The 12,664-nt window shown below is 30.6% G+C and overlaps 1 pseudogene; it reads left to right on the plus strand.

Moving 5' to 3' along the window:
- The first annotated feature begins 10,764 nt into the window (after nucleotides 1–10,764).
- Nucleotides 10,765–10,874, plus strand: LOC112092941 (annotated as a pseudogene).
- Nucleotides 10,875–12,664: the final 1,790 nt, after the last annotated feature.

Here is a 12,664-nt window from a genome sequence, read left to right on the forward strand (position 1 = left end):
TTGCATTCTAAAATTAATATACGATTTTTAGGAATTAATCCAACAAGCGGCAGCATTTTTTGATGAATATTCTATTTTTTACGATTTTTTTAATTTTTCATATTTAAAAATTAAAATAAAATAAAAACGAAGTGAAAAAATTATGAAATTTTACAGACATGATCCTTACATTTTTCTGGGCATGCTGCAAAAAATGATCCAAAAAATAACAAAAAAAAGTAAAACGCTCACAAAAAGCCTCGGCCTGCGTAGTCCGGCGCCCAGGGGCCAAGATGGGTCTAAAATTTACATTTTGATGTAAGTTTTGCATTCCAAAATTAATATATAATTTTTTAGAATTAATTCGATAAGCAGCACCATTTTTTGATGAATATACTATTTTTTATGATTTTCTTTATTTTTTGTCTTTCAAAAATAAAATAAAAAGGTCGTTAAAAACTTATCAAATTTTACAGATACGATCCTTACATTTTTCTGGGCTTGCTTGTAAAAAATAGCCACAAAAAATGACAAAAAAAAAGTAAAACGCTGTCAAAAAGCCCCCGACCTGCGTAGTGGGTTGCCCAGGGGCCGGGATGGGTCAAAACTTTACATTTTTTTTTGTGTTTTGCATTCTAAAATTAATATACGATTTTTAAGAATTAATACAACAAGCGGCACCATTTTTTGATGAATATTGTATTTTTATGATTTTCTTTATTTTTCGCATTGGAAAAATAAAATAAAATAAAAGTGATGTCAAAAAGATCTTAAATTTTGCAGACACGGTCCTTACATTTTTCTGGGCACACCTGCAAAAAATGACAATAAAACCCCCAGCCCGCATAGTAAGGCGCCCAGGGGCCGGGATGGGTTAAAAATTTACTTTTTAATTTATGTTTTGCATTCTAAAATTAATATGTGATTTTTAAGAATTAATCCAACAAGCCGCCTTATTTTTTTATGAATATTCTATTTTTTATTATTTTCTTTATTTTTCGTCTTTGAAAAATAAAATAAAATAAAAATAATGTCAAAATGTTCAGAAATTTTACAGACACTATTCTTACATTTTTATGGACATGCATGCAAAAAATGACAAAAAAAGTAAAACACTGTCAAAAAGTCCCCGGCCTGCGTAGTGGGGCGCCTAAAGGCCGAGATGGGTAAAAAATTTACATTTTTATTTACGTTTTGTATTCTAAAATTAATATACAATTTTTAAGAATTAATCCAACAAGCAGCACCATTTTTTTATGAAGATTCTATTTTTTATGATTTTTTTTATTTTTTGTCTTTGAAGAATAAAAAAAATAAAAATGATGTCAAAATGTTCTGAAATTTTGCAGACACGATCCTTACATTTTTCTGGGCATGGTTGTAAAAAATAGCCCGAAAAAAGGACAAAAAAAAAAGTAAAACGTTGTAAAAAAGCTCCTAACCCGCGTAGGGAGGCACACATGGGCCAAGATGGGTAAAAAATTTACATTTTTATTTATGTTTTACATTCTAAAATTAACATATGATTTTTAGGAATTATTCTAACAAGTGGCACTATTTTTTTATGAATATTCTATTTTTTGATGATTTTCTTTATTTTTTTTCTTTAAAAAATCAAATCAAATCAAAACGACGTCAAAAAATTATGAAATTTTACAGGCACGATCCTTACATTTTTCTGGGCATGCTGCAAAAAATGACCCCAAAAATGACAAAAAAAACTAAAACGCTGTCAAAAAGCCCTCGGCCCGCATAGTGGGGCGTCCAAGGGCCGAGATGGGTCTAAAATTTACATTTTCATTTAAGTTTTGCATTCCAAAATTAATATATGATTTTTCAAAATTAATTCAATAAGTGGCATCATTTTTTGATGAGTATTCTATTTTTTTATTATTTTCTTTATTTTTCGTATTTGAAAAATAAATTAAAAATGTCGTCAAAAACTTTTCAAATTTTACAGACACGATCCTTACATTTTTCTGGGCTTGTCTGCAAAAAAATGGCCACCAAAAATGACAAAAAAAGTAAAAGGCTATCAAAAAGCCCCCGGCCCGCGTAGGGAGGCGCACAGGGGCCGGGTGTGACACCCCTTTTATACCATCTCCTTCCAAGCCTTTTTTACTATTAATTCTAAGGACGTGCCACAATAACTAACCTTCACTCGTCACTTATGTGAAAACTAAGGTGTTTCAAAATTTATGCTTAAACAAAATCTCGTTAATACACCATTCCTATCAGGTTTTCTAACTATGATTAGAATTATACAGTCATCCAAGAGTTATGAGTTTAACTTCAAAATATAAGTATTTACAAACCCAAAATCATACGTGTGCAGTTTCTTTGGTCCAACCATATGTACAGCGGTCAATGAAGCCAGCTCACCTGCTTACTGTTCTGCTTTATTCTTAGCTTTACCTATAGCACAGAGCAGACTTTAATGAGCTACAGGCTCAGTAAGTAGAGGTATAATTACACAATCTTATTTTAACATACGCATGCATCATAACACCCTAGGTAACTCATGCCAATCAATTCTTACACTTTATGCACGTGCACTATATATCACTACGGCCCTCTCGGTACTGCCGTCGGCTTTTCACAATCTGACCACATGCCAATTTCTCAAATCACAATTTTAGGTTCCCCGTCATCACCCACCTGGCTCGCGGGAACGGCCAGTGCATTCGAAAGCACAATTTCACAATATGACAATATAGTCTCTGTCATCACCCACTTAGCTCGAGAGACTTGCGCGGCTTAATCACAATTCGTCAATCACTATATCACAATAGGAGCCCTCTAAGGACTTGGCAGTACCGGCCTGTCATGCATGCTATTAGGTGTTCAATCACAAGTAAGCGAATAATCCACGTGATGCTCTACTTTGTGTACAATATATTAACATAAGCATGCCTTCACAAAGCATACACATTGACAATGTCACAAAAATTCACATAATAGCATACTAGACATTCCATAGAAAGTCTATCAAACAAAGTTTTTAAGTGCTGCAGAGAAGTCATACTCTACTTACCTGAGTTGCTTGGCAAAATCCGAGTTCAACCCTCTTCGCTTTCCTTGTTCGTTTTCCTTTCTACTATCCAAAATAAACAAATTGGCCATTGTTATTAGAGCTCAATAGCTCAGCCATAAATCAATTCCTAACTCATAATCACATTCCCCAGAAAACTGGAATTTCACAGATTCATTCATCTTGAGAAGAAAATTCATAAGATATTCTCTTTGTCTTTAAAAATTCCAAAATTAACTCCAAAATAAAGTAGACATATATATCTTTCCAACGAGCTATCATATGTCTAAATGTGACCTCTCTAAGTATCTCAAAAATAGTTTTTAAGAAATCAAAATTATGTTCTTTTTCTATTTTTGACAGCTTTTAGAAAGTTTCTATATGAAACTTCCTATGCGCACAACTTGAGCTACAAAACTCAACTCTCACACGTCACTAATAACCTGTTCTAAATGGTAGCAAAGGTGATTTAAGTGCAGCACTCCCATTTCAAAAAGTAGGAACCTCAGTTCTTTGTTTTATTAATTTCTGGAATTGACACTTTTACGACTACTACGAGAATATTCACAAAATATTTTATGTAGCCTTAAAAACTACAAAATCAGTACCTATTCGAGGTAGACATCTAGGGCTTTCTAAAGAGGTATCATAAAATTGGTTTTAGGTCCATTAATACTTACAAAAACACGTTACACCAGATCATGAATTGCTGATTTTTCTGCAGAATTGCAAGTTTGCAACAATTACATCCAACTTCAATATTTCATATCTTAGGCTATGGTTATCCATTTAAGACAATTTTTGCGGTTATGCGAAGCTTAGGACATCTACTTTAAGGGTCTAACAAGATTAATCCTCAAAAACTTATTATACGAAGCTTGGGGAAAATGTCTTGTCGGCTTATACTAGGATTAAATGTTTAACCTAAAATCATTAAGTTTGCTCTATTAAGTTTGCTCTAATTATCAATCTCATAATCAAAATCCTCAAGCATGCAGAAAATTATGTAAACATAGTTTTAATTTCAGATTTTTGTCTCCAAGCCATCATAACCAAGTTTAGCATCATGGAGATTTCAACTAGACAAAAACCAACAATGTTACTAGGCTTTAAACATGAATCTCCTAATCCTGTTTTTCTGTGTTTCCCGTAATTTACCAACTCAACCAACATAGAAAGGAGCAACATGCAAATCTTGAACCAAAGCATCAAACCACAACGAAAACCAAACAAGAAAATAAGAGCAAATTCGGATTACTCAGAAAATTGGTCAAAATCCTAAATTTGTTTAAACCCTAGAAGGTCAATCTTTGTGGCTTTTCACTTGTTTATGGAATTAGGATCTCATTCAGCAATAATTAAGACAAAGAGATCAAAATTTAAACTAAAATTTGGATTTGGAGACAAAGGATAAAAGAAATCAAAGTCCCATACCTCTTTGATCATGAAAATCACTTGCAACACTTCAAGATTCTACACAATCATTCTCAAAACCGGGTTACCTAAAGAATTTTGAAGAAAGCCCTTTGTTCTCTAACCGAATCAAAGCCTTTTTTTATGGGAGAGAGATAGAGAGGGTCGGACTGAGGGATGAGAAAGAGAGAGTGAAAGAAACGTGAAAGGGAGTTAAGGTTGAGAGAAAGAGAATGAGAAAGAGTGAAATTTTTTTTCCTTCCAATATTACTCCACCCCCGCAACGTGGCTAAAGAAGGGAAATTAGTGGCTTGGCTGAAGTTCCAGTCATGCCATGTGAAAGGGCAGCTGGTCTCTTTTTTTACCTTATATTGCAATACGGCCCCTAAATATGAAAATTCTTACAATCTTGCCCCCCAAAGCCTTGCAATTGAATCCTTAAACTCCTTTGTCATTTCTCTTACAATTCCTTCATACAAAATTAATACAAAAGTTTAAGCCCGAAAATTAGGATGTTACACCGGGATGGGTCAAAAATTTACATTTTTATTTATGTTTTACATTCTAAAATTAATATACAATTTTCATGAATCAATCCAACAAGCGGCACCATTTCTTGATGAATATTCTATTTTTTATGATTTTCTTTATTTTTTTATCCTTAAAAAAGAAAATAAAATAAAAACAACGTCAAAAAATTTTGAAATTTTACAGAGACGATCCTTACATTTTTCTGGGCATGCTCCAAAAAATGGCCCTAAAATGACAAAAAAAGTAAAACGCTATCAAAAAGCCCTCAGCCCGCGTAGTGCCAGGGGCCGAGATGGGTCTAAAATTTACATTTTCATTTAAGTTTTGCATTCCAAAATTAATATACGATTTTTTGAAATTAATTCAATAAGCGGCACCATTTTTTATGAATATTCTATTTTTTATGCTTTTCTTTATTTTTCATATTTCAAAAATAAAATAAAAATGTCGCCAAAAACTTTTCAAATTTTAGAGGCACGATCTGTACATTTTTCTGGGCTTACCTGCAAAAAATGGCCGCAAAAATGACAAAAAATGTAAAAGGTTGTCAAAAAGCCCCCGACCCGTATAGTGGGGCACCCAGGAGCCGGGATATGTCAAAAATTTACATTTTTATTTATATTTTGCATTCTAAAATTAATATACGATTTTTAAGAATTCATGCAGCAAGCGACACCATTTTTTAATGAATATTCTATTTTTTATGATTTTCTTTATATTTCGTCTTTAAAAAATATAATAAAATAAAAATGACGTCAAAAAATAATGAAATTTTGTAGACACTGTCCTTACATTTTTCTAGGCATGCCAGAAAAAAAAGCCCTAAAAAATGACAAAAAAAGTAAACGGTTGTCAAAATGCCCCCGGCCCGCGTGGTGGGGCGCCCAGGGGCCGGGATAGGTCAAAAAGTGACATTCTTACTTATGTTTTACATTCTAAAATTAATATATGATTTTTAAGAATTAATACAAGAAGCGGCACCATTTTTTGATGAATATTCTATCTCTTATGATTTTCTTTATTTTTCATCTTTAAAAAATAAAATAAAATAAAAACGACGTCAAAAAATGTTAAAATTTTGCAGACACGATGTTTACATTTTTCTAGGCATCCCATAAAAAATGGGCTCAAAAAATGACAAAAAAGAGTAAAACGCTGTCAAAAAGCCCCACGGGCTAGCTCAGGGGCTTGGATGGGTAAAAAATTTATATTTTTATTTAGGTTTTGGATTCTAAAATTAATATACAATATTTAGGAATTAATGCATTAAGCAGCATCATTTTCTGATGAATATTCTATTTTTTATAATTTTCTTTATTTTTCATTTTTAAAAAATATAATCAAATAAAAATGACGTAAAAAATAATGAAATTTTGCAGAAATGATCCTTATATTTTTCTAGGTATGCCAAAAAAATGACCTGAAAAAATGACCAAAAAAATGAAAACGCAGTCAAAAAGTCCCCGGCCCGCGTATTAAAGAGCCCATGCGCCAGCTCACGGGCCGGGATGGGTAAAAAATTTACTTTTTATTTATGTTTCACATTCTACAATTGATATATGATTTTTAGGAATTAAACAACAAACGACACCATTTTTTGAAGAATATTCTATTTTTTTGTGATTTTCTTTATTTTTCATCTTTTAAAAATATAATAAAATAAAAAAACATCAAAAAATAATGAAATTTTTAGACACGATCCTCACATTTTTCTAGGCATGCCAGAAAAAAAATGGCCTAAAAAAATAACAGAAAAAAAAAAGTAAAACGTTGTCAAGAAGCCCCCGGCCCGCGTAATAGAGCGCCCAAGGGCCAGCTCAAGAGCCGGGATGGGTCAAAAATTTACATTCGTACTTATATTCTACATTCTAAAATTAATATACGATTTTTAGGAATTAACACAACAAGCGGTACCATTTTTTGATGAATATTCTATTTCTTATGATTTTTTTTATTTTTCGTCTATAAGAAATATAATAAAATAAAAACGAAGTCAAAAAATAATTACATTTTACAGACACGATCCTTTTATTTATGTTTTGTATTCCAAAATTAATATACGATTTTTAGGAACTAATGCAACAAGCGACACTATTTTTTATGAATATTATATTTTTTATGATTTTTTTTATTTTTCGTATTTAAAAAATAAAATCAAAATGACGTCAAAAAATTATAAAATTTTGCATATACAATCCTTACATTTTTTTGTTCTTGCCTACAAAAAATGGCCACAAAAAATGAAAAAAAAAAGTAAAACGTTGTCAAAAAGCCCTCGGCCTGTGTAATGGGGCTCCCAGGCGTCGGGATGGGTCTAAAATTTACATTTTTATTTATATTTTAATTCTAAAATTAATATACAATTGTTAGGAATTAATGCAACAAGCGGCACCATTTTTTGATGAATATTCTATTTTTTATGATTTTTTTTATTTTTCATGTTCGAAAAACAAACTAAAATAAAAATGATGTCAAAAAGATCTGAACTTTTGTAGACACGATCCTTACATTTTTCTGGACTTGCGTGCAAAAAATGGCCCCATAAAATGACACAAAAAAAAGTAAAACGCTGTAAAAAAAGTGACCAGCCTGCGTAGTGCGGTGCCCAGGGGCCGGGATAGGTAAAAAAATTAATTTTTTTTCATTTTTGCATTCTAAAGTTAATATACAATTTTAAGGAATTAATGCAACAAGCAGCACCATTTTTTGATGAGTATTCTATTTTTTATGATTTTCATTCTTTTTTGTATTTGAAAAATAAAATAAAATAAAAATGATGCCAAAATATTCTGAAATTTTGGAGACACGATCCTTACATTTTTATGGGCATGCCTGCAAAAAATGGCAACCAAAAATGAAAAAAAAAAAAGAAGAAAAACGCTGTCAAAAAGTCCCCGGCCCGCGTAGTGGGGCGCCCACATGCCGGGATTGGTCAAAAATTTACATTTTTATTTATGTTTTGCATTTTAAAATTAATATATAATTTTTAGAAATTAATGTAACAAGCGGCACCATTTTTTGATGAATATTCTATTTTCTTTATTTTCTTTATTTTTTGTCTTTGAAAAATAAACTAAAAGAAAAATGATGTCAAAAATATCTAAAATTTTGCAGACACGTTCCGTACATTTTTCCTTCCATGGGTGCAAAAGATGGCCCCACAAAATGACAAAAAAAAAGTAAAACGCTGTCAAAATCGCCCGGCCCGCGTAGTGGGGCACCCAGGGGCCGGGATGGGTAAAAAATTTACATTTTTATTTATGTTTTACATTCTAAAATTAATATATAATTTTTAGGAATTAACGCAACAAGCGGCACCATTTTTTATGAATATTCTATTTTTTGTTATTTTTTTTATTTTTCATCTTTAAAAAATAAAATAAAATAAGAATGATGTCAAAATATTCTGAAATTTTGCATACATGATCCTTACATTTTTCTGGGTATGCCTGCAAAAAAATGGCAACCAAATATGACAAAAAAAAAAGTAAAACGATGTCAAAAATCTCTTAGCCCGCGTTGTACGGCACCCAGATGCCGGGATGGGTAAAAACTTTACATTTTTATTTATGTTTTGCATTCTAAAATTAATATACAATTTATATGAATTAATGCAACAAATGGCACCATTTTTTGATGAACATTCTATTTTTTATGATTTTCTTTATTTTTCGGCTTTGAAAAATAAAATAAAATAAAAATGATGTCAAAATATTCTGAAATTTTACAGACACGATCCTTATATTTTTTTGGCCTTGTTTGCCAAAAATAGCCCCAAAAATGACAAAAAAAAAAAGTAAAGCGCTGTCAAAAAGCCCCTAGCCCGCGTAGTGGGGTGCACAGGGGCCGGGATGGGTCAAAAATTTACATTTTTATTAATGTTTTATATTCCAAAATTAATATACGATTTTTAGGAACTAATACAACAAGCGACACTATTTTTTGATGAATATTCTATTTTTTATGATTTTTTTATTTTTCGTATTTAAAAAATAAAATAAAATAAAAATGACGTCAAAAAATTATAAAATTTTGCATATAAGATCCTTACATTTTTTTGTTCATGCCTACAAAAATGGCCACAAAAAATGAAAAAAAAATAAATAAAACATTGTCAAAAAGCCCTCGGCCTGTGTAATGGGGCTCCCAGGGGCCGTGATGGGTCAAAAATTTACATTTTTATTTATAGTTTAGATTCTAAAATTAATATACAATTGTTAGGAATTAATGCAACAAGCAACACCATTTTTTGATGAATATTCTATTTTTTATGATTTTTTTTATTTTTCGTATTTGAAAAATAAAATAAAATAAAAATGACGTTAAACAACTATGAAATTTTGCAGACACGATCCTTACATTTTTCTGGGTGTGCCTGTAAAAAATGACTACCAAAAATGACAAAAAAAAAGCTTTTTGACAATGTTTTACTTTTCTTTATTTTTTTACGCCACTTTTTGCAGGCATGTCTAGAAAAATGTAACGACCTGTATATCGGCGGGTTGACACGACACGACTAGCTTTGTTTTAAATAGGTCATAATAGTGTCATGTCAACCTGTTTATAATAACCCGTTTATAAAATGAGTGATAATAAGGTCGTGGTAACCTATTTCTCAACATGTTTTTCAACATGTTTCTCAATATATGTAGCAAACGGGTTGTAATTGTGTTGTGTATTCGTATTATCCAAATATGATGCGTTTAATAAATGGGTTACGTCGGGTCAATTGTGGGTTGATGGGTCGACTTAGAAACAACATGCTATTTAATCTTATTTTACATGTTCGACCTGATTTACAAGGTTTGATTGATTGAATTTGATTTAGATGTACAAGGTTTCCTCTAGTTAATTTTTGTCAAATCCTAGAATATTGAAAGAAAATAGATTGAATCCATCAAAAGAATTTGAGTTCAAACTTAAGGATAAAGCATAATTTAATTTTTAAGTGCCATTCAATTTGGAAAAAAGAAATCCAAAAACCATGTAATTTTATTTTGAAGTTTCTTCCTGCGGGGCAAACTTAAAGTTCACAACATCTTTGTTTTGTTTAAAAACTGTGCGGTCAAAATGATTAAACCATTTTGATTATTGGCATAAAGGGAAGAAAAATGATGAAATTCCAATTTTACTTGTTTATGTGTCTCTTGTATTGTCTAAGCATTTGAGTGAAAGCAACCAAGGAGTTGCACTACAATTGTTCAAAGGTGACAACGGTCAATGGCCATGAATTTCTCTGAGCAATATTTTGAATAATCTAGATGAACTTGACTTGCCAAGAACAACACTGTTATAAAACTAATTGGTTTTTCCTAAGAATGCAAAACTAGTTGGTTGAATGAGTTAGATGAGTTTTATGTTTTTTTTTTTTTTTTTGGACGAGTCTTATCTTTGACTCAACTAAAAAGTTAGCTATAAATTTCAGTGACTTTTCAAGTTAGACGTGGGGATCATTGAGATTTTTTAGTTCTCATTTCACTCTCACCCATAAATCATTGAATCAAAATTTGACCCAAAGCAACACAATACATCTGAAATGATGGAAATTAACAAGTAATATATTGAAAATTAATCCACGAAATTGAATAATGAATTCCGTTTTACGTATCTAAAAATATTATACGAGACTAGGAGAAACCATTAGCCTTCAAATGCTCTCAAGAGGCTCAAGATGCGCATACAGTCATATGACTTTTGAGGAAGTGAAGTAATGAAATTCTAAGCAACGAATTGTCCCACCACATCGCCCAAATAAGAGAGAGGGAGTAGTGAATGGTGTATAAAATGGAAGCTTATTCCGTAAATAACTCATACCTTTCCCGGCTTTTTGGTTAAGATCAAGTGTAGTATCTTTTTTTATCAGTTTAATATTTGATATGTGGACCAATGGTCTACATGATATTGATATTAAGGATGTGTTATCATGTATATTAAGAGTGTATTTAATAAGAGAATTTATATTTTGATTTGAATTATAATTTATAATTTATTATAATATTTTTTTATAAAATATACGCGTAAATTAAAAATAATTTTAATTTTTTTATTTTAATTTATGAATTAAACGTCTTTTAAATTAATTTTGTTAGGGGGAGGGCCGGCCACAATAGCTTGTTATTGGGGTCCTCGCCTATGCGTTGCACTACTGCATGGGCCTGGCGCACCCCACAAAGTTTAGTGTATATTTTATTGGGCTCTACAAATCTTGGCTCATCTTTTTCAGATGCTGCTATTTAAAAAAATTGAAAAAAATGGAGAGTTTATCTTATTTTTAAGAGTTAATGAATTTGGACTTACTCGTGATAAATAATTTTTTTAAAGTTATAATTACATGTGATAAATAACTTTTTTAAGATAAATGCTCTTTTATTAGTATAATTATTGAGAATTATTTAATTAAAAAAGTTACGAATCAACTTTTTAAGATAAATATTTTTTATTAGTGTAATTATTAATCAAGGTTATGAATCAAGATTATTTGATTAAAAATGCTATAAATTAAGAGTAAAATCATGATACATGCAACATTACCCTTTAAAATTTAGAATTTGTCAATATTACCCTTTAAAATTTGGACTCCTAAAAAATATACAGAAAAAAAACTTCGTTTAAATAGCATTGAGAACCATCTTCGTGTTTTTTTTTTCTCAATAATATATGTAAAATGACAAGTCGTGTATAAGACTTCTCTCATTAAAGTTAACTGAAAACCACCATCTCAAAAAAATTAGGTAAAATCCTACTAACGGAGCATCAATTTGAACTATCAAAATATTGATAATATGTGAAATACATAAATAAAATTTTATAACTTAAAAGTTGGTGTGGTGTGTTAGATTTATTGGGAGGAAGAGACAGGGTAGAGAGGAAAAAAGAGCGGAATCTTTTGGTGGTTATTTGATAGAGAGGGGAGAAAAATAGGAAGAGAAAATAAGAGAGTTTTTTAAGCAACTAGACCCACTTAATTTTATCTTTCTAAATGTGGCCGAATTGGGAAGAAAATGTATTGTTCATTCCACGAGCATGAGAGATGAGACATTGGCACGTTAGGGCACAATACATTTAACACCAAATTATACTTTTTTTAATTTATAGATAATTTATAATATAAATACATGAAAATTGAGTTATTTACTCATTATAACAAAAAGAACAAAACAATTTTAAAATAAAATCATAAAAATTCCAATAATATTGAGTTTTTTAATCAACTTTCATGTATGTTTTATTTTATTATATAAATAATTCTCACATAGAAAATCAAAATAGTTTTTTTTTTAAAATTCAAAATAGTGAAAAACTAATATCAAAGTTTAATAATGGGCAAATATAAGCATAAAATGAGTTAATACGATTAAATACGTGGGTTGACACAACATGACACATGAGTATAAAAGTGAATGCATCGTGTCGAGTTAAATAGATAAGGACTTATAGATTGACACAACATAACACAAGCAAATAATAAAACGTGGCCAATATGGCAGAATAACAAAATTGTGCCTAATTATAGCTCTAACTACTAAAGTCTCGTTCATTTCACCGATTCGAGTTTTTAGTTTTAGGTTTTTACAGTAAAAAATTATCAGAAAATGTCACATTCAACTTTTTCTGTTACAGTGAAAAACTCTCATAAAATATCACATCTCAGCTCGAATTAAAAACTTGAATCCGCGAAATGAACGAGACTTAATACTACACAAGTAACGG

Source organism: Morus notabilis, unplaced genomic scaffold, assembly GCF_000414095.1.
Source record: "Morus notabilis unplaced genomic scaffold, ASM41409v2 Scaffold813, whole genome shotgun sequence".
Classification (NCBI taxonomy): domain Eukaryota; kingdom Viridiplantae; phylum Streptophyta; class Magnoliopsida; order Rosales; family Moraceae; genus Morus; species Morus notabilis.